Source organism: Chrysemys picta, chromosome 5 (genome assembly GCF_011386835.1).
Source record: "Chrysemys picta bellii isolate R12L10 chromosome 5, ASM1138683v2, whole genome shotgun sequence".
NCBI classification, from domain to species: Eukaryota; Metazoa; Chordata; order Testudines; family Emydidae; genus Chrysemys; species Chrysemys picta.
This window is the reverse complement of record NC_088795.1, coordinates 55,026,286-55,048,329: the sequence shown is the minus strand read 5'-3', so window position 1 is coordinate 55,048,329 and position 22,044 is coordinate 55,026,286. Positions and strand designations below refer to the sequence as shown.

Below are 22,044 nucleotides of genomic sequence, written 5' to 3'. Positions count from 1 at the left end.
TTACCCGCATCCAACACTTCCCTACTGAAGCTCTTATTCATGCTCTTCTCTCCTCTTGTTTTACCTATTACAGAGTAATTCCTTCCCTTATGGGCTTCCTAACCCCTAATTCTTCATATGTTAATTTGCTCAAAATGCTGTGGTTCATCCCTTCATCCATCCCTAGAAATAGGAACACATCAGCCTCACCCTCAAGCACTTTCACTGTCTTCCTATTTCCTGTTCCAGTACAAAATCTGCCTCCTAGCCTTAAACATGCCCCATGGATTTGTACCACTTTTACCATTTTAGAAAGAGAGAGGCTAAATGCACAAAGGCTTAGGCATTGTACCACTCAGTGTTGCAACACCCAACTTTTAGGTGCCATGCCACCCAGTGGAATCCACAGCTCTTAGTTAGGTGCCTGCAATGAATAGGGAGAGAGAGGCACCTAAGAATGAAATCCACAAAAGCCAGCATGCTGAGCAGGGAGCTAGGCAATGGGAGATAGGTGGGTCCTAAGCTCTACCCCTCAAAGGGACATAGGGGCCTAGCTTTGGGCCGGAGGAAGGTGCCTATCTCCACTTGGGATTCACAGACATGAACCCTCTCCTTGAGTTAGGCACCTGAACTGTTGCTGTCTTCATATCCTTTAGCCCAGTGGTTAAGGCATCAGTGTAGAATATGGAAGACCCAGGTTCAATTTCCACCTTCTGGAAAAAGGATTTGAACTTGGGTCTCCTCTCTCTGAGGTAAGCACCCCTAAACTACTAGTCTACAGAATCTGTCTCTCTCTCTTTGAGGCTTGTGGGAGTGTTTGGGAGTGAGGTGGAGAGTGGGTGTGCTTTGCTATTTTCTTTGTTTCTTTCTCTTGGGGAAACGAGGGGTTTTGTGTGTGTTTGTTTAGTTTTGTGGTTGTTGTGGGTTTAATTTCCGGATTTCTTTTGTTTGAGCAGGCTTCTGTCTGCCCTCTTGGCCAGTCCAGAGGACAGAAACCTCAATTTGTTGTTGATTCTGAGGGTTTAACCCATGGCCAAGTGCCTACTCAGTTTTCTACAGCCTGGAAAAGAAACATGCAGAGCAAAAGATGATTGGCCATTTCAAGACACCGTGGAGCCAAGTGCTTTCACATCCTGTGAGGATAAGGAACTTTTCTGTGAATTTTTTCTTAAACCTGTATGCCACAAGCCTGTGTGTCCATCTGAGACTCAGTGCTCCTGGAGGATCTTCCTAGGAACTCAATATTGGATGTGAACAGACTTGAACAGGACCTGACACTCAGAATTGACTACTGCTCTAAATGGTGTTGCTCCAGGGAAGGCACCTGGTATTGATGGTTTGACTGTTGAGTAGTATAAGGCCTTTTGGATCCTCCTTTGGCCTAACTTGCTCCAGGTTTTTCAGGAGAGCATCAGAGAGATGATATTGCCAGTCAGTTGTCATCAAGTGGTTCTTACCTGTTGCCTAGGAAGGGGGAGCTTGGAGTGGTGAAGAATTGGAGACCTATGTCCCTGCTTTGCTCCAACTATAAACTTTTTTCAAAGGTCTTGGCAAATAGACTGAAAACTGTGATGGGTTGGTCATGCACCCTGACCAGACCTATTGCATCCCCAATAGGTTAATTTTTGATAACCTTTTCCAATTGTGGGATGTAATTTTGGCCTTGAAAATGTTTGATTTACATGCTGGGTTGATTTCCCTGGATCAAGTCTTTTGATCATGTAGATCATGGATATTTGTTTTGCACCCTTTTTGGTTTGGGGCCCAGGTTCATATATATATATATATATAAAAGGTGAATGTTTTCACGCCCCCTATCCAGTTTTCAGTGAATCAGGGTTGTTCCCTGTCTAGGTTATTGATGCTCTTTCTATCAAGCTACTATTGTGCATGTTGTGAAAGTGCCTTTCTGACCTTTCGCTTCCTGTTCCAGCTTGTACTCCAGTAGAAGTCTCCACATATGCTGACTATAGGACTGTGTTTATTATTCATGACTGTGATGTCCAGGTTTTGACTGAATGTCAGCACTCTTTTGAGCAGGCTTCCTCAGGTTACATAAATTGTGGGAAGAGTGACACAGTCCTGCTGGGGGCTTAAATGATCTCACACCCCCTGAGTTTGCTGGGGGTGGCGGGGCTATTGTGGAGCCAAACTTGCTTTAAGGCACTGGGAATTATTCTGGGATTGGATGATATTTTGGGATTGAATTGGGAGGGAGTCATGGAGGGGATGTTGCAAAGGTGGAAGTGGTGTTTGCCTCGACTCTCCTTCCAAGGACGGGTGTTAGTCATTAATGATTTAATAGCCTCTATGTTGTGTAGTAAAAGTGTATTGTGTTGGATTCTCCTCCACTCTTTTTTGAAAAGGTTCAGAAGTTTCCCCCATCATGGGCTGAGGCAGAGTATTTTGTATTTGCGCATTGTGGAAGGTGGTCAAGGTCTCATTGACCTTTTGAGCAGAGTAACTACTTTTCAGTTATAGTCTCTGCAGCAGCTATTTGTGGATGAGCCTGTTCCTTGGAAGCATAGGTGCTGGAACTAGGGGTGCTGCTACACCCCCTGGCTTGAAGTGGTTTCCATTATATACAGGGTTTACAGTTTGGTTCAATGGCTCTCAGCACCCCCACTATACAAATTGTTCCAGCTCCCGTTGCTTGGAAGCAACTGGCCTTTGCTTTTTTTTCAGCTGGTAAGGAGTTTGGGTTTTGATTGGGAAACTTTTTTGGTTGGACCCTGAGTGACTCAATTTTGAGGTGTTACCCTGTTTTATCAAAGCCTTTTTAACACTTGAAGATTTCTTAACCTGAGGTCACAGGAAGGGTGGCTGGAGTTCCCAGGGCTGCACCCTTTGTTTATAACCTTGCTGTAAGGATTCCTAATCTTGTTTCTAGGTGTCTTCTCTCTTCCCTTATTGCAGCAGGTGTAACAAAACTGGTTCATTGATTTTACTAATTTTCCCTGGGTATCTTGGCTGTCAAGCTTGGTTTTCATGCTATTCGCTGGGTTTCTCAGTTTTTATCAGAGATGGAATCAGCCCTTCCTAGGGGCAGTATCAGCCCTTGCCAGGACAGACAGTTGCCTCCTTGAGGAGTCATTCCTGATTATACTCATGTTTCTATTTGCTTGCCTGTTTTTCCTGCTATGGAGTGGAATGTTGACAAGCCTGGCAGCTAGCTTGCCTTCAGTGGGCCTTCTGAATTTACTTTTAATAGCTTAAGCCATAAGTCATTGTATATTCTTGTGGTAAAAATTTGTCATTTTCAAAGACTTGTTGATTAACCCGATATGATATGAAGAAGATGGTGATGAACTCCAGCCAGTCAGCCTGGTGAACAGTATACAAGCTTCTAATTACGAAGAGGATGAGTGATCTCCAGTAGAGAATTCTTCACAGGGCTATTGCCATGAATGTGTTTGCGCATCATTTGACTCCAGAGGTGTCTGTGTCATGTCCTTTTTGTGACACAGAGGAGACTGTGTTTCATATGTTTCTTACTTGTTCCAGGTTAAAGTCATTATTTGTTTTACTTCAGGATTTTGTTGGTTACTGCCCCTTGACTTTTCTCCTACTGTATTTATTTTTACTGCTAAGTATAGGTTTACAAATAGACCTGTGGTATGCCTTGCAAACTTTATTTTGGGTCAAGCAAAGAGGGCTATTTTAAAAAGTAAACAATGTAAATTATTTGGTATTGGGGTTGCCGATATTCTTTGGGTTTTTTAGATTTTTTAGCGGTTTTATGCCTTTTGTGTAGATATACTCATAAGCAATTTGGATCAATTTATTCAGCAATGGGCTATTGAAAATGTACTTTGTACTGTTTGGGACAGGCAATTAGTTTGAAGTTGTAATTCCTTGTTTTTACTGTGTTTCTGTACTGATTTGATTAAAAGTGTTTTTAAAAAGTCACCCCCCCTCTCTCTCTCTCTCTCTCTGGCCCAAAATACAGTTAATTCATTCTATACAGTGGTACATTTTCAGCAGGAAAGATCGAGAGAGACCCACTTCAGAATGCCCCTGATAACCGGTGGTTAGGGCACTCATCTGAGAGATGGGAGACCCAAGTTCAAATCACCTCTCCGTGTCAGGCAAAGGGGGGAACTGAATGAGCATGTTCCACACCATGGATGACTGAGTGCTGTAACCACTGGGCTAAAGATTATAATGGGGACTGCTGCTCCTTTCTTTCCCCCCTCCTCCTACAGCTGTTTTGTGCCAAATTAGGTGGCTCTGAGCACACCCATTGGATTGGGCACCACAGGCGAGATAGGCAAGGGAACACCTAGTATGAGGATCCCACTGAGGCTTAGGCATGAGACAGGAAACCAAGCACCTAGACTAAGGCAGCTACACGCATGCTCAGCAGGAGAAACTTAAGTTTTTCTAGGGTGAGACAGCAGCTGAGCAGGGGTTTTGAGGCTCTCACTGGCACCTGAATGTTGGACTTAGGCAACTGAAGTGGCAGTTAGGTGCCCAAGTCCTTTTGTGGATCTAGCACTAAGTCTCTCTGACGACATCTTTCTTTGTTCTCCCTGCACATTCCTAAAAGTGCACAATACTAGACTACAGGTATATGGTACCGGTGATTCCCCTTGCATGAATGCCGCCCTCGTCATCTGGGCTCCACTACATAAATACATAACTCTTATATAAAACACTTTTCATTCATAGATCTCAAAACACTTCACAAAAGTGGGTAAGTATTATTACCCTCATTTTACAAGTGGGGAAACTGATGCACAGAGACAATGTTTGTTTGTCCTGTGGTGTTTCTGGGCTTTGCAATTGAAATGATTTAAAGTACAAATGACATATGTACATATAAGGCACCATCAATGTAATATTTAGGTAGTTGCATTCCCCACCCACACATGAAAAGGCTGATTTGCTAACCTGCATTTGTGCTAGGTCCAAAATGTCCTCCCTCTCCACTAGACTGTAGTGTGTTCTAGTGGACAACAGATTCTTAGGGAAATCACATGAGAATAGAATTTGTTGTGCCCAGGCTCTTTTGTGTGCCAGAGCATGGGACAATAGATGCAATCATGTACACTGCAAAGAATATCTCCTCAGTGCAAACGTTTAAAAAAAATGTTTTACAGTCTGAAGTCTCAGACACTGTAGAAAGATCATAAAACTGTGGCATCTGTAATTTTCTTGCCCCCAAGTTTTCGGCTTAGTCAGCAATTTATATAAATAATGCTTTGCATAGGAAGTCACAGAGGGAAAATAGAACTGTTCAGTGAATTTTGTGGTGGACAAAACCTAGATCAGTAGTTTGCATCAATGTGTCACATGTGACAACTCCTCGGGGTATCATAAACTTCCTGAATCATACACTTCTTGACAAGAACTGGGAAGAGACAGTACAGATTCTGCTCTCGAAATAGTTGCAAAGAGAAAATATATTGTCATGTGCTTCCCCTCTTTCACTGGTTGGTTTTCTTTTGAGAGGAGCTAGAGAAGGAATATAAGAGACTAGGAATGAAACCTGAGTGTTGAACTGAAGAAAATATAGGCATTTCTCTAGTTAGATCTCTGGATGAACGATAGATTTAAAAGACATTTGGTCATATCCCAGTAGCTTCAGTAGCTTCCTTATAAGTGGCACAATGTAGCCAGATCATCTTAAAATAAACTCTCTCACACAAACTCTCTCCCCCTCTCCTAGGTAGAATTAGAGGAGCAAAATTATATCAACCAAGCAAAACGAAGCAAGTCAAAAATCATTTGATAAGCAACATAATAAAATGCAGAGGGGAAGCTATGTCATGGTCTAAAATCATGGGGCTAGGATATGGGAAGGCAGCCTTGATAAAATCTATCTAGAATATATTTTCATTTCTGACATTAAAATCATTTTCATGCACAAATCAAAGTTACAGTTCCAACCCTAAGGCAACACTTTTATACCAAAATACATTTTGCCTGGGTGTTTCTCAAAAGCCAAATACAGTGACTGCTGCAAATCCTTCACAATTCCATACTCTTGTTTTCTGCAAGAGTTTTAAGTGACGAATTACTTGATAATTTTAATCTGCACAGAGCAGCAGCTGCATACCAGAAGAATGGCTGAGCAGCCTGTGGCCTGGATCCTGTGAAGAAGTAGGGGGAACCTTCTTTACTTTGTTTTCCCTTTGTTTTAGAACCCTGGTTGCTCAGCCAGAGTCATTTGGACACAAGGGTGTTAGAGGCCCAAATCCCCTTCACAGAGAATATTGACCTCTGATCTTGCAGGGAACTGCTCGGTGAGCCAGGGCTGTTTTGTGGGCTGCAATGTTATTTGGTTTGCCCTTACCATTTTTTGACTGCTTTACACCTAGAAGGGGTGTTGCTACCTCACCAAGACTAACAGATGTAGGACCACACTCTGAAGTGGCTTTACACGACACCTACAGCTAATGAAGTACACCTGTGATGAGAGAGGTGTCCATCCTCACCCCACGGGGGTGCTCTAGAGGTACAACTTATGACAGGCTGCAAATTAGTCTAGCCCTTACATGCACTGTGCAAGGGGTAGGGATTGCTGCTTATGCCATCTCTCCCCTTACTGCACTCACCAGCATAGGGGTCAAGTATAATCTGACCCATAAGGAGGAACCAATCACAGTAGCATTTATTTGTAAGTTATTAAGAGAGGTTCTGAAATAAAAATCTTCACAGTGGACAGCCTCTTGAATCCCAGAACTCATCACATGGGCCCTAGCAAATTCATGGTCCATTTTGTTCAATTTCAGAGTCATGGGTGGGACCCTACCAAATTCATGACCATGAAAAACACGTCATGGACTGTGACATCTGATCTACCCCGCGTGAAATCTGGTGCTTTTACCTTATACTATACTGATTTCATGGGGGAGACCAACGTTTCTCAAATTGTGAGACCTGACCCAAAAGAGAGTTGCAGGAGGGTCATAAGGTCATTTTTAGGGGGCGTGTAGTATTGCCACCCTTACTTTTGCGCGCCTTCAGAGCTGGGCAACTGGAGAGCAGCGATACCAGGCCACCCTTACTTCTGCGCTGCTGCTGGAGGTTGCTCTGCCTGCAGAACTGGGATCCTGGCCAGCAGCCTCCATGCTCCAGCTGCCCAGCGCTTAAGGCAGCCCGCCTCCTGCAGCAGTGAAGAAGTAAGGGTAGCAATACTGCAACCCCCCCTACAATAACCTTGTGACCACCCCCTCCCCCACAACTCCTTTTTCTGTCAGGACCCCTACAATTACCACACCGTGCAAATTCAGATTTAAATAGTGAAATCATCAAATTTATTATTTTTAAAATCCTATGACCGTGAAATTGGTAGGGCCCTAGTCATAGGATTTTAAAAATAATAATTTTCACGTCAGATATTTACATCTGAAATTTCACAGTGGTGTAACTGTGGGGGTGCCGACTCCCAACCCAAAAGGGGGCTGTAAGAGAGGTCACAAGATTATTGTAAGTTGGTCATGCTATTGCCACCCTTACTTCTGTGCTGCTGCTGGTGATGGGCTCCCAGCTAGCAGTCATGGAGCTACCTGCGGCCAGGGGACGTTTCTGGAAATGGATCTGACTTGGCCTCGGAAGCGGCCTCTGCAGGGGAAGAGGAAGTTCTGTCCTTCCCTAGCCTGTCCAGGACTAGCATCTGGAGACTGGTGCACAGTAAGAGCTTTCCAGCCCTGCCCCTCCCCTACACTAGCCAGATTTCATGGGTGACACCAGATTTCATAGTCCGTGACGTATTTTTCATGGTTGTGATTTTGGTAGGGCCCTACTCACCACTATATTTTAACGCAGGCAGCTCCAGCAATGAACTCATGGGGTTTCCCTTCCTCAGACACACTATACTACTAGTTATTCTAACGGCTCAGCTGGAATTTTTAAAAACCATGACAGAGAAATGAACAAAAACCCAAGAAGAAAGTGAGCAAAAAAATATAGAGATGTGAAATTTTGTTTTCCAAATGTAAGCCCAGATGTGAAGTCAGAGAAGTATCTTTGGGTTTACACAGGCGGAGCTGACAGTAGGATTTGGCCTGTGAACACCCTCTACTACAGATATGGATTGTAGATTTGCAACAGACCTGGAAACTTCTGAGGTTCAATTTCCATTTGGCTCTAACAAAATATGAGTTCTGGACATGGTCCCAACAGGGCTAGAATTATTTTCAAACAATAATCTCTTTTGTTTGCACAGCATAGTCTTCCACTTAGTTATACATAAATCTTTTAAATTAAATTTCCTTTAAAAAAAAAACAGTGTTTAAAGGCACAAAGTGGTTTGCTAAATTCAAAGAGGTTTTATGAAACCTAAAATTTGGGGGAGAAGGGGTGTTGTAAAGCCCAAACCAACACTAAATTCTGCCATGCCTACAAAATAGGTGAATCTGTCACAAACAGAAGAGTGGCTGTTGTTCTGGTTTCCTTTGCTTTTCCTGTAACAAAGAAGAACACTGCTGTTTTACGGTCAGCAATGGCATCAGTTCTCTTTCTCTCTCTCTCCTCAATCAAACAAGGCAGGCAAACCATGCTTTTCAAAACACAACTGCTGTGGACCACACACAGAGCCCGAGGTTAACATTATTACTGCTCCTGTGTCAGGCCTTTCCTGGTCTACAGTGCCAAACCCACTGCTTATTTCTTTATTAAATAAGATTTTTTTTCAGTAGCTATGTCTCCCTCAGCCTTAGTACAAACTCCTTCCTTAGAGGGAAAAGGTCAGCATTGTGCTCTCTCCTAGGTAAAATTGCAGAGTTAGCATTGCACCAAGGAAGTTGCGGACAGTTTCCATCTTCTCTGTCCCACTCACACAAAAAGCAAAAAAAAACCCCAAAAGACGTAAACATGCTTCTCCTTCCTTCTTTCATTTTGTGTTTGAAGAGGGAGCATGTGATTCCTTTTAGCAGCTTCAACTCTGATTACATTAATTCTTTCAGCGAGTCTCATGGGCATCAGATTCGTCCAAATATACCTCAACTTAAAATTAAGATTTGTCCTTTAACAAAACATGAAGTTCTCCTTAATCCAAAATGTGTCTCTGCAACATGGGATAATGTTGATAGTAAAATCTTCCCACCATAATAAATTATACACATCCTTCAAAGGATAAGCAGTTGTTTGGGGCTTATTTCCTAAAATGCAGCAGTCCCAGAGGGAAAAAAATTTAACTTCTGCCCATGTGCTCGGAATGGCTCACATTTAATGTGTCCTTTGTCATCACAGCATTATCAACATGCATTCAAACCATTTCAAATACATCCAAATATAAAAGATATTCTCAACAACCTAATAGATCATCATTATTTACATTTACTTATGACGGTCAGTTTCAGCTCACTGCTCCCACATTTACATTGCTTCATCTAGCTTTCTTATAGGCAGAGCTATGAAGAGCTTTCTGAGCCCAGGGGATACATCTCTCTTTTACACTCTGTGTGCTACCTTTCCTCCTAGTGAAGTCTTTCTTCGTCCTTTCTCTATCTTTCCTGTTCTCTGTGTCCAGCACAGTCTTCCTCCCTCCATTCTGTCCCTCATTCACATTCCCTAATACTCTTTGTAGCTCATCCTCTTCTATAGGTCTTCTCTGAAAACATCCACTCAATGTGCAGTCAAAAAGTGAACAGAATGCTGGGAATAATTAAGAAAAGGATAGATAATAGGACAGAAAATATGTTGTCTCTATATAAATCCACGGTACGCCCACACCTTGAATATGTGTATTCAGTATTCCCCATCTCAAAAAAGATATATTGGAATTGGAAAAGGTTCAGAAAAGGACAACAAAAATTATTAGGGGTATGGAATGGCTGCCATAGGAGAGATTAATAAGACTGGGACTTTTTAGATTGGAAAAGAGACGGCTAAGGGGAGATATGATTGAGGTCTATAAAATCATGACTGATGTAGAGAAAGTAGATGAGGAAGTGATAGTTCTGTAGTTTGAGCATTGACCTGTTAAACCTAGGGTTTTGAGTTCAATCCTTGAGGGGGCCATCTAGGAAACTGGTGTAAAAATCTCTCTCGGGATTGGTCCTGCTTTGAGCAGGGGGTTAAACTAGATGACCTCCTGAGGTCCCTTCCAACCCTGATATTCTATGATTCTATGAAGTGTTGTTTCCTACTTCTCATAACACAAGAACTAGGGGTCACCAAATTAAATTAATAGGCAACAGGTTTAAAACAAACAAAAGGAAGTATTTCTTCACACAACCCACAGTCAACCTGTAGAACTCCTTAACAGAGGATGTTGTGAAGGCCAAGACCATAACAGGGTTCAAAAAAAGAACTAGATAAATTCATGAAGGATAGGTCCATCAATGGCTATTGGGCAGGAATGGTGTCCCTAGCCTCTGTTTGCCAGAAGCTGGGAATGAGTGACAGGGATGGATCACTTGATGATTACCTGTTCTATTCATTCCCTCTGGGGCACTTGGCATTGGCCACTATCAGAAGACAGGATTCTGGGCTAGATGGACCTTGTTATGTTCTTATATCTCCTCCCCCTTTCTTACACCCCCTTATTTTCTCCACCAGCCTTGTGCCCCCCCATTCTGCCACGTGTGTCTCCTCACCCTGATGTTCCTGGCCTTTGCCCACTCATCACAATTAAGAACATTGAACTGGCACCTCAGGCCAGTAGGAAGGAACCCAGGTTTTGGGAGCTCTTCTACTTGTAATACTGGGAGCAGAATTAATGGCTTTGTTCTAATCAGTGCTCTGATCCCTCCTCTGCCCAGATACTGATTAGAACTAATATTTCACAAGCACTGTAGCAGATGGGGAGAGCATCCTGTTCCAGGCTGGGAGGCTCCCTTTATTAAGCACATGGACTCTGTCTTTATCTTTCCCCATTCACAGTAGCTTTGCTCAGAAGTACTAATACATCATAGAAACCCTAAGATAAGACAAGATCTAGGTAGTTTCTTACTTGGGTGACTGGCTAATGAAAGTCAAATTCTCTCCCCACAGACTCATTCAGTGATACAGGAATCATTTTTTATTCTCCACCATCTAGGATTGATAATCTGCAAAAACAAGATATCTTCATATTTCTTACTGTGTATATCATCAAATAGTATGGCTTCGTCCCAAGAAAGGATAACCAACATACAAAATTCAGTTAGAAGCACTGGGCTACTAAAGAATCCCACACCCAATTGGCTTCATTACTTATTATGGTTAATTATGTTGTGCTTCAAGGCTTCTTCTATAGGCTCAGCTTCAAAGCCATCTTCCTCTGCCTATTACTGTAGTAGTATCAGCATTAATGGTTAGAAATCAGGCTTCATCTCTGCAAGTTCTCCTCACTAATGGACATACATGCCCTTTCATGGATTTGACTAATCACTAGAAGATCCAGATTGGGTCATAATAATATTAAAATTTTCATCTCAATTATTCTCTCTCTTCAAAGACTCAATTATCCAATTTGATTCAAGCTTGTACAGTCAGAAATAGACTAGCTCCATCAGAGATTTTAAAACAACAGTGATTAACTGAAAACCATTCAAAGGTCACAAAAGCTTGAGTATAACATTGAAAATCAGACTCGTTACCACCTGTGGTAAAGTCACATGGAGTTTAATAGGAAGGAAGTCAATTGTGTTCTATAGAAATTACTCTATAAACCTGTGGAATTCAATAGAATTTCGTATCAGAAATTAATTCTTTACAGGTCAGTTTGTGTTTTACAGGAAGCTATATGACTTTTCATAAGTGGAGGGCATTGCTCTTCTTTCAGAACTGCCATCAAATGGGATTCAGTCCCTACATCTGGTTGTCAAAAAGTACAGTCATATCAGAAAAATCTAACACGTTTAAAGAAAAAGATGAAGAAATACTGGATATATTCTCCTTTCCCTGATATCACAACCTGGGAAGTACAAAGCAACCCTGAGCCTAAGAGCATCTCCTTGGCAAAAATACCATTGGCTCTTAATATTGTTCATTCTTACACTGATGCCACTTTCCTGTTCCTGGGTTCTAGGGTTCACAGGCCTGCTGACAGGTTCTGTTATTGAGCATGCATGTGAATGGAGGCTCTTAACTGATTTTTTCCCCTCCCAGTTATCTTCATGCTCCTAAATTTCAGGCATCTGGTCACATCATAGACAAGTAATCAGACTTGAAAATATTCTCTGAATGCTACTTACATAAGCAGATTAGTACCAAGAATGCTGCCTCCAAAGACAGAAAAATTCCTACATTTTGATCAATCCAATACTCCCAGGGACAGGAAAAGCCATAAATCTGTATAGCTGGAGCTATATTAGAGAATCCCAGTTCCCATGGGAAAAAAAATATCACTTTCCCTGTCCTGCTCATTGACATTTTTTATGCATTTCACAGGACAATAAGGACTACAACTTCACATTTTCTCTCTTTTCTTCCTAGAGTATTTTAATAGTTTGCTTTGGTGCAGCATAGAAAAGTAAAGTTCAACCTGTCTGTCTTTTGGTTTACAGAGCGCAGGATTTTCACTGTCCCCTTTTTCCTGATAACCTACAAACTTATAATTGTGTTAACCTGTGCTTGGGGATAGCAACAATGAGAACATAACAACTTTTATGCATAAAGTTTAAGCTGGTAACACTTTGTATGTGTGCAGATCCCACAATGTATAGAACAAGGATACTTAAAGATGGTTTGAGTAATACAGAAACAATACAACCAACTTAAAAATATCATATCTGGATGTGGATATGAGGAACTGGCATAGCTAATCAATTCCCAGTTATTAGGACAGAAAATTGTGTGTCATTACTAAATTGGCAAACTCATCTCTTGACAACAATTAGGCTGCTGATGTGCTGAGACCACTGCCTATCATGCTAATCAACATTGTCTCACTGTTTCCTTGTATTCCCCCATCTATATCCATCCGTTGTCTCTTGTCTTATACTTGATTGTAAGCTTTTTGGGGCAGAGACTACCTTTGTTCTGTATTTGTACAGAACCTAGCACAATGGGGTCCTCGTCTATGACTAGGGCCTGGTCTACACATAAGATTTAGGTTGACCTTGCTCTGTCATTCAGGGCTGCGAAAAATGTCAACCTAGCTACTGCCTCTCAGAGAGATGGATAACCTACATCAAGGGAAAAAGCCCTTCAATCAATGTAGGAAGTGTCTACATTACAATAGCACAGCTGCAGTACTGTGCCGCTGTAGCAGCTGTAATGTAGACATACCCTAGGGCTCCTAGGCAGTGAGGAATACAAACATAATAATCCCTGATTGATGCATAAGCAAGTGGCATGCTGTAAAGAGACGTCTCTTTCCTTACCAGCCTGGGGATAGAGGACCTTATGCAGCATAACCTTGTATGACTCAGAATGCCCAAGGCAGAGTTTCCTCTCTAGTCCCTTCCCTATGACTAGACCTTCAAGCCTGGGGTTCCTCACTATTCTTTCCCTGGGGGCTGATCTAAGACTGGGGGTCCTAGTCAGAGGACCTCCCCTCATCATTAAGCTCCACTTCAACTGCCTAGTGATGATGGGAGTGAAGAAATGCAGATTCCCCAGAATATTTCTGTTTAAATTTGGGGCTAGGTTTGGGAGGCCCAAATCACCAGGGAACTGTATAGATTCTAGAGAGCTCCTGCTTGCTATGTTGCACTAAAAAGGTAAGCCCCACATACAGTCTTTTGGGCCAGAGGTTGTGAAGTCTTGAGCACCCAATAGGCCCTGGCTCTCCCATGGGTTTTCCAGGTTCCACATTCATATTTGATTTCTAATTGGATTCAAACTGGAAATCAGGCCTGATATTTGTTTATTTGTTGGGTGGTAGCACCAAAAGTTTAGATATATATATATATATATATATTTTTGCTCTTACCTGTCAGATTTGTTAGCTATGATGGCAGCAGCAGACCTGCTCTTATTCCTATCTGAAAACTATTTGAGTGCTGCAGACTATAACTAATACATTGAGCGTGGGGGCAAATAATAGGAGTACTCTCTTTTAAAAGCTAATTATCCAATTCCCTGGTGGATAGAGTTCAAGATCAGAGTACTCACTAATAATGTGGGTGGTCTGGGCTGCTCTGCGGTGAAGCTGAAAGCTGAACTCAGTGTAAGGGAGTGGCCTGCGCAATGGGAGAAAGAAGAAAGGGTGAATTTAGTATATTCTACTTTGTGTAGGTTAGAAATTGTTCATGGAAATACCAGTGGTGATAGCGTTGTTGGGAGAGCTAGAGAGCTTAATTTTCGTTTATTAAAGTAAGATACTTGACAATAAATTGAAGCAAAAGGAAATTAATTTCCAAATTTGAAGTGGCCCTGAACCAAAACCCCAGCTGCACAACAGCCCTGAATTTCAGGAAAAATTGATCTGGAGCTGAACTTTGTGGTGCATGCTGGCACAACTCAATTTCAAAAATATGAGCCTATTATTATCCTGACAATTTCCTTTTAGTGTATATCCCCTTTTCCCACCGTAAGCCTCTTTTTCCATAGACTGTAAACTTTTTTGGGAGAGAGATTTTGTCTTCCTTTGTATATGTACAAAGCTGAGCACAATGGCTCCATCCCAATCCTGGTTGGGGTTTTCAGTCACTACCACAGTGCAAACTTTTGGCCACAAGTTAAAATTAACCTCTGAGTAATTGATTTGAAAGGCGCCACATCCTGTTACCTGTCTTCCGATCAAAAGATTTTCAGCCACTCTTGTAGTCAGGTGAGCTGTTTCTTTGTCAGAGAGAAGATATTTCTCTCCCACTCCCAAATTACATTTCTGCACTTCATGGACAAAATTATGCCCGAGCACTGCCAGAGCAGCAGTGTCTAAGGACTTTGGGCCAAACTGTATGTGTAAATGGATAAAGCTCCATTAACATCAACAGAACTGTGCCTATTTACACCAGCAGATAGTTTGGCTCATTATGCCTGTGAATGGTGTAACTCTTCCAGGGTGATTGGAGAAAGCAGATTGGGAATCCGCTCTAGCTACACTCTTGAGACTGTACAGCCAGCATCCCTTCTAGGGCAGCTGTTGAAGCAAAGAAGTCAGAGCCATGGCCCTAAACTCAGTCCCTTAACTCAGTCCCTTTGGGGCTGTCTGTGATGGATGACATCCTTTCCTGCATTCACTCACTCTCTGCAGCCAAAGGATTGGTGTGCTTTGGTTGGGTGCACTAGAAAAGAAAGAGATCCTTGCATACTTTCTCCACCTAATATACTCATGCAGGGCCAGGCATAATCTGGCCCCAAGACTTACCCTACTTGGGACAAATTGAAGGTGAGAATTTTGTTTAGAAAAATAAGTGGGCTTTTCATGAAATTCTTGGTAAAACATCCTCAGCTGTTTCCTATTTTCTTTAGATGATGGGAGTAAATTATTCTGAGTGATTATTGTGAGCAAGGAGACTTCCTTCCTCCATGCTTTAAACATTATCTGGAGAGTACCAATTTCAAGGGCTCTGGAGTGTCTTATGATTGTACCATTCAAGAGTTTCATTCCTTATTGCTTTAGTTTTCACTTTATTAGGATTTATTTGCCTGGGCCAACTCGCACGGGTTCTCTGCACTCAGTTGGTAAAAAATGATACTTTTTCTCACTGCATTTTTTTCTAATTTTGTTCAAAACAGCAATGCCAACAATATTGTTCAGTAACTTTTTCATTACATTTTTCTAATGCATCAGATTTGCTTAGTAACTCTGTAGTGGTATTATGCATTGCCAATAAAAGCTGCAGCTCACTGGCATTACACATCTTAATAGTTCCATTAAGCGGTTATATACAATGGACCAGGGGTAGGCAACCTATGGCACGTGTGCCGAAGGCAGCACGCAAGCTGATTTTCAGTGGCACTCACACTGCCTGGGTCTCGGCCACAGGTCCGGAGGGCTCTGTGTTTTAATTTAATTTTAAATGAAGCTTCATAAACATTTTAAAAACCTTATTTACTTTACATACAACAATAGTTTAGTTATATATTATAGACTTATAGAAAGAGACCTTCTAAAATCATTAAAATGTATTACTGGCACGCAAAACCTTAATTTAGAGTTAATAAATGAAGACTCGGCACACCACTTCTGAAAGGTTGCCGACACCTGCAATGGACCAATTGACAGAGAGGCGACGGTGCCAACTGACAAAAGGTTCACCGTTCTTCGCAAACAACTCCTGTCTCAGACCTGACAAACTCACTATACCTAATTTACAGCTCTCATGAAGGGTAGCATGTGAGATTTGTACTGAAAGCTTGTAACTTATTGATACTCATAATCATTGTGAGATGTGTATATGGGTAATATTTAAGGAATGATATAACTATATTGACAATTATGCCCTTATGGTCTTGGAGTGACACTGAGTCAACAGGGTATCATATCACAGTGATGGTCCATTCAAGTGAGAGGGAGCTTTTACACCTCCCTGGCTAGCTGATTATGTAATGTATTGCTCAGTTGCCTACCTTTGCACCAACCCAGAAGAGTAAATGGAAAACTGTCAAAGACAAACTATAAACATTGGACCCACTTGGAAATGAACAGGAATGATAGGACAGCAAGGGGATCACCCTGTCAGTGAATAAAGACAAAAAACTGGTTTGATATGTCATAGGTTGGAGAAAGATACTCTGCATCCATTCACTGAGGAGGTACCTTGATGAGAAGGGATGCTTCATGAAAGATTGGGTCCTAGCATCTTAGGGCTAGCAAACACTGCAAAAGATTGAACTATGGGGTGAGAATCTACTTTATTAGATAGGAAAGGTAACTATTAATAAATTTAGGCTCCAGTTTGTATTTTATGATTTTGTTTCATATGTAACTATTTATTTCCACCACTCACACCTGTTTCTACTTAAATTTATTTTCTTTCTTAAATAAATTTCCTTTTTGTTTTACTATAATTAAATTCAAGTGTCTGTGTGATACAGCAGTCAGCTAAGGTCAGACTGGTAAACTGGGGTACACTGCTCCTTTGGGAATGCAGGATCTGGGCTTTCTGTAAGTATCCAGTGATCAGGGGCTGGATACCATGGGGGATACTCTGAAGGGACTCCAGGGCTGGGGTGTAACTATTGTCAAGCTACAGGGCAAAGGCAGGGGTGGTATAGCCCAGAGGAGAGTGGTTGGGTGACTGGCGGGCTGGTTGTGCTAGAGCGCTAACACCCAGCTGGCATAGACAAGCCTCCCTAGTACTGGAGGCAAGTAGCAACAAGGTGACTCAAGAAGCATCACAGCTCCATTAAGGGGTTATGTACAATGGCCAATATCTGATCTCATTTACATCCCTCTAAATCAGGAGTAGTTATTTTGGATTCACAAGGGTACACATACAAGAATACAGAAATTGATTCAAGGTATTCTTACTGTGCAATACTATAATACACTGTATTAGAGCCAGGGTGGGAACATTAACTGTCCAAAGCCACGATCAAATTTGGTGACTGCATCTTTTTAATGTCAAGCAGACCACAACTCCCAGAGGTGCACTGGTGGGAATTTATCACTACATAGCACACAAAATCCCCTGTTCTTTTTAATGGATGGAGGGGGAAAGGATAGTAATAAGGCACTCTGTGTGGATATGACAAAAAGAAACTAATTGGGACAGTGAGAACAAGGGGCTGAAGGAGAAAAACCTGACATTTCATAAAGAACCATAATAGAAGTAAGACACACCTAAAGTGTGTATCATTGATAGGCTCTTGGGCAATCAAAAATCATATTCAAGGTGTGAATCTATAGACCACTAGTGAACACCCATGTTGAGGCTTATTGCTGTAATGTCTCTGAAGGAACATGCAAAGATGTTCCCCCTCATATTCACTATTATGAATTAACACAATTTATCTTAATGGCGCTGAACAGAAGGTATCGAGTTCATGTATATTTTTCAAGTGCTTCCATTTAAGCCTATGTCACAAGGCTTCAAGAAGATCTCATATTTGCTGATACAAAACTCATTCTCTGTAGTAAAGCAAAAGGTATACTAATTACATTTTTTTTAGTTTGGGAGATGATTAGAAGAAAATTATACAGTTAAAAACAAGGACACTAAATGCAAACACCTTTTTAAAGAAACATTAAAGGATGCTCTTAACAAAAAAAATAGAAATTAGAAATTGATGTGGATATATATTTAATTCGTCTCTGCTGTGAGATTTCTGTAATACTTAGCCACAGTAAGAGGGGTTAACAATACAAGGCAAACTCTTAACTCCATGCTGCCTTGTTTTGTTTTGGTTTTGTCAGTTTAGTTCAGACTGTTAATGTTACTTTTTAAGAGGGTTGTAAAAAAAACTTAATGTGGATAGATTTCAAGAGACTCCTGCAAGCTAGACTTTATGAAATGGCAGAGAAGTACACTAGCAAACAGATCCACTTCAGTAGGATCTTCAACCAAGTTACTATAACACAAATATTATTGGAACTAATGTGCATCACTAGGGAATTTATGCACATTTTAAATCTGTGTTGCATGCAAATACATTTCTTCTTTAAAAATCCATATTTATGAAGCCCTGAATTAACTTCAGAATAATTTTAATAAAAATAGATTGATTAAGGTGTAAGTGAAAATCTGAGTGTTCTAAAATAAGTGCTGTTGATAATGCTTATATTTTCCCCCTCGCAGTTAAAATTCTGCCTTGAGAGTACTCAAACTTCCAGAACAAAAGAACACAGAACACAAAGGATATAGAATTGAATAGGTATTTGCTTCCATAATAATGATTGTTTACAAGCAACTATGGTAAAAGAACACTATTTAGAGAGCAAAAATTAAACAGTCTACAGCAAGGAAATGTCAGGATTTAGGTTGCCCGCACAACCTTAATTCTGCCTCCTTGTGTGTTATGCATATACAATTTTAATTGCATGATCCCATGTTATTTTTTCTACAGAACCTCTACCTCTACCCACAGGATAGACTGTGCTCAAGGAATGAGATATATTTTGTATCTTCATCATTCAATTAGTGTCCCTTGCATTATTTATTGCACACTATCCAAAGCCTGCAGTGAATAAAGAAATATTAATTTCCTTGCAGTCTTTTCTAGGGTGCTCATCACTGCAGTATCTGAATGCATCCCAAATTTTTTTAAAAGTTATCTCCACTGTAGCATGAGAGCACTGTCCCCACTTAACAGATGAGGAGACTGAGACAAAGAGACTTCTCTGAGGCCACACAGAATCAGAATTTGAACTCAGGACCGCCCTGACTCCCAACTCTGTATTCATGCCCCAGATGATACTGCCTTACTGCCAGAAGTACTGACCTGTGGCAATTTCCTTAAATATCTTTGGGAAATATTACTGAATTAAGTTTAAATAGCTTTGGAGTCCATTGTTTTAAATGCAAAGCTTAAGTATTATTGTGGATGATCAAAGGACTGTACTGAACAATGTGGCAGACAAAAATGAATTTTTGGGACTGTGTGTGAGAAGTAGATTTCCTGAGAAAAATCTAGGGAGTGGTGAATGCAGATTCCCATCCCCATCCCCATCCCCTGCCTCTGATTATGCAAAAACCCGGGCTTTTGAAATTATGCCCTGAGGAGAGGGTGACAGTCTGCTGATTACCCATTCCCAAGGTCCCAAGATCAAAGGCCCAAACTGTATAAAGGAGTGACTCACAGATTCATTGGTGTTCTTATTCTGAGCTGAAGCTGTTGTGAACTTGTGACCCCCAGAAAAAACCTTCCTGGAGTCTGAAGGACTGACTGCTTCCGCAGCCCTTGATGGTGGAGTGATTTCTGTTAAGCTTATTAGTGTGCATGTAGCTTCTTTTATTGTTTTAATATGTTTTCTTTGTAATGCTTTCACTTTAAGAATAAATGTGGTTGCTTAGAAAGAGCTATGTGGTAGCTTATACCTATGGGCAATTATGTTGTTTCTAGCCTCTGAGGAGAAAGCCAAGCAAGCCTGCTTAAGCAGTCAGACTTATTGGGGAAATTCAGTGAAGGCAGGGAACTGTGCAGCCTGCAAAAACTCCAGTGAGGAGGGAGAGAGACGTGGTTCTCCCTGCAAGACAGCTGACAGAGGAGGTGCCGGGAGCCTAGGTGGGTACCCTTGTGAATCACAAGGAAGGAAATACAGGTGCAATTGCACTGAACTGTGACATGAGCATCAAGAGCTCTCATTGGCATCAGTTGCAGCTGTAAGTGCAAATCAAACCATAGAGTTTCAAGGTAGGCTCCCAGAAAATGAGGAACACACCGTCCACCTGTGGGAAGTTTAGCTTAAATGATTTACTGAGCATCATACAGAAAAACTATTGTTGAGGCACTTATAGAACTGAGTTCTCCTAGATGGCATTTACTTGCATTTATTACAAGACCATCCCCATCCTCTAATTCTTCCTCAGTCCCCTACTTATTCTCCATACATCTTCTAATTCCTAGAGCAAATTTAGCACTGATTGTACAAACAGCCTCACTATTTAGGAAATCTTAAAGCATTCCCTGAGCACCGTCCATCATCTGCATTGAATGAAGCAGAGGGCCTGTGGAAAAAACAGACTCGTATGCGATCGTGTAACTGAAGACTGTACCATAATGAATTCGCACAAGGGGGTCAAAGTAAGGGTGCACTGTGCAACATTGATTCTGTTATTTCCTAATGTCCCAGTGCTTGACTTTGCAACCTAAATAACATTCTTTCAAAGTATTTTTTTTAAATGCTGCTTTTCCTAGAGTTTTGTTATAAAAAAATGTAAAACCAAATTCCCATTACAGCTGCCTCCATCCCCATCACGTGAACCCTGATTTTTCAGCACTGCAGCGTATCTGGAACTACAGAACTGAATTAGTTAGCAACAGGAGAAGACTTATCTCATAGGAAAAAAGGTCACTGAAGACATATGTGGGGTCTGGAAGAACAGGAGAGTGTCAGGAAGAGCGCACTGGAAAGGCTACTTGTTTCTGGAGTTCCTAGTGCAGCATATGCTGCTGCTGCTGGGGCCTGGCCTTAGATGCTGCCAAAACTTTGATCACAATGCAAGCGGCAGAAGGAAAGTGATGATTTTAAAAAGTTGAAATCTCAGCCAAACCTGAACAGAGTTTCGTGTCATGGACAAACTTAATTTTGGCATCTCTGAAGTTTTGAGTGCTTCCCTTTGCAATGCTAGTAGTTTTCTTTGAAACATAGGTTTTGTGTGTGTGTAATATTCATATAGAATTGTCAGCCTAGAGGTAATTTTATATAGTGTAAAATTAGCTTTTAAGAATCTTTTTCAGGGTTTTAAACAAGTATTTGGGCAGAGTAGGTAAACATTTTGTTGTAAAATAGTTTGGCTGGCAATATAACCTTTTTGATGGTCTTTGCTTTCTGATATTTTAATAAACAAAAACAAGTAAAAATGGCTGCTATATTTTAGTTTGAAAAATAACCGCTGATTGCACAATAGTTATTTTATATAGCTTTTTAAACAAAGATGTGATAGAGCAGTGAAGATATTGATGCTTTGAAGATGTGAAGAAACATTCCATTGTGAAGCATTACGCAGTAGTCACCTGTTACTATTTGGTGTGAGATGAGAGCCAGTTATTTACAAACCTATTAAATTGTGAGTTGGAACAATGAAAAATGCTGATGACAAACTAAATGGGACAGTATTAATGCAAGTTAACAAAAAGATAAAACAAAATACAAAACATTTGTTTTAAAACTTTTGCTGTTCTAACAAATTTACAAAGCAAATTATAATTAAGGTAGACAAACAGTCTGTAACAGCACTGCTGTGCTTACAGTACTTTTTACTGTAACAAATATAGTTTGTACTGTAACTGACTGTTTTTAGACTCCCTAATGAAAGATCATATGGCTGCAGTTGGTAAGCACAACAGGACTGAGTTAAATATACTCCGGCTGTCTTAACTCAGAATTTCCTTGCTTTTGTGGATTTATGTTAACCCCCTAATGTTATTTTTAATGGTTTTTAGTGTTATTTTATCATTAATCTTATTATTATCCAAAAAACTAGCTGCAAATTAGTGCTATGAGGACCGGCAAGCATATTGTTACAGCTTGAAATGTTTAATTGCAAATGTGTTGCTTACTTATAGGAACAAACTGTCCTTAAATTCTATGCTTGCAAGAAATACTCATTTTTTGTGTGTTTTCTTTGGCTTTAT

At 40.9% G+C, this 22,044-nt stretch overlaps 1 long non-coding RNA gene across 1 annotated transcript in view; it reads left to right on the top strand.

Annotated features, from left to right (window-relative positions):
- Window positions 1-21,753, top strand: part of LOC112059235 (uncharacterized) — a 55,978-nt gene extending 34,225 nt beyond the window's left edge. Inside the window, exons 4-5 of the long non-coding RNA XR_006174426.2 lie at window positions 18,546-18,621; window positions 20,647-21,753. This is a non-coding gene — a long non-coding RNA (uncharacterized LOC112059235). The remainder of the gene's footprint in view (window positions 1-18,545; window positions 18,622-20,646) is intronic.
- Window positions 21,754-22,044: the final 291 nt, after the last annotated feature.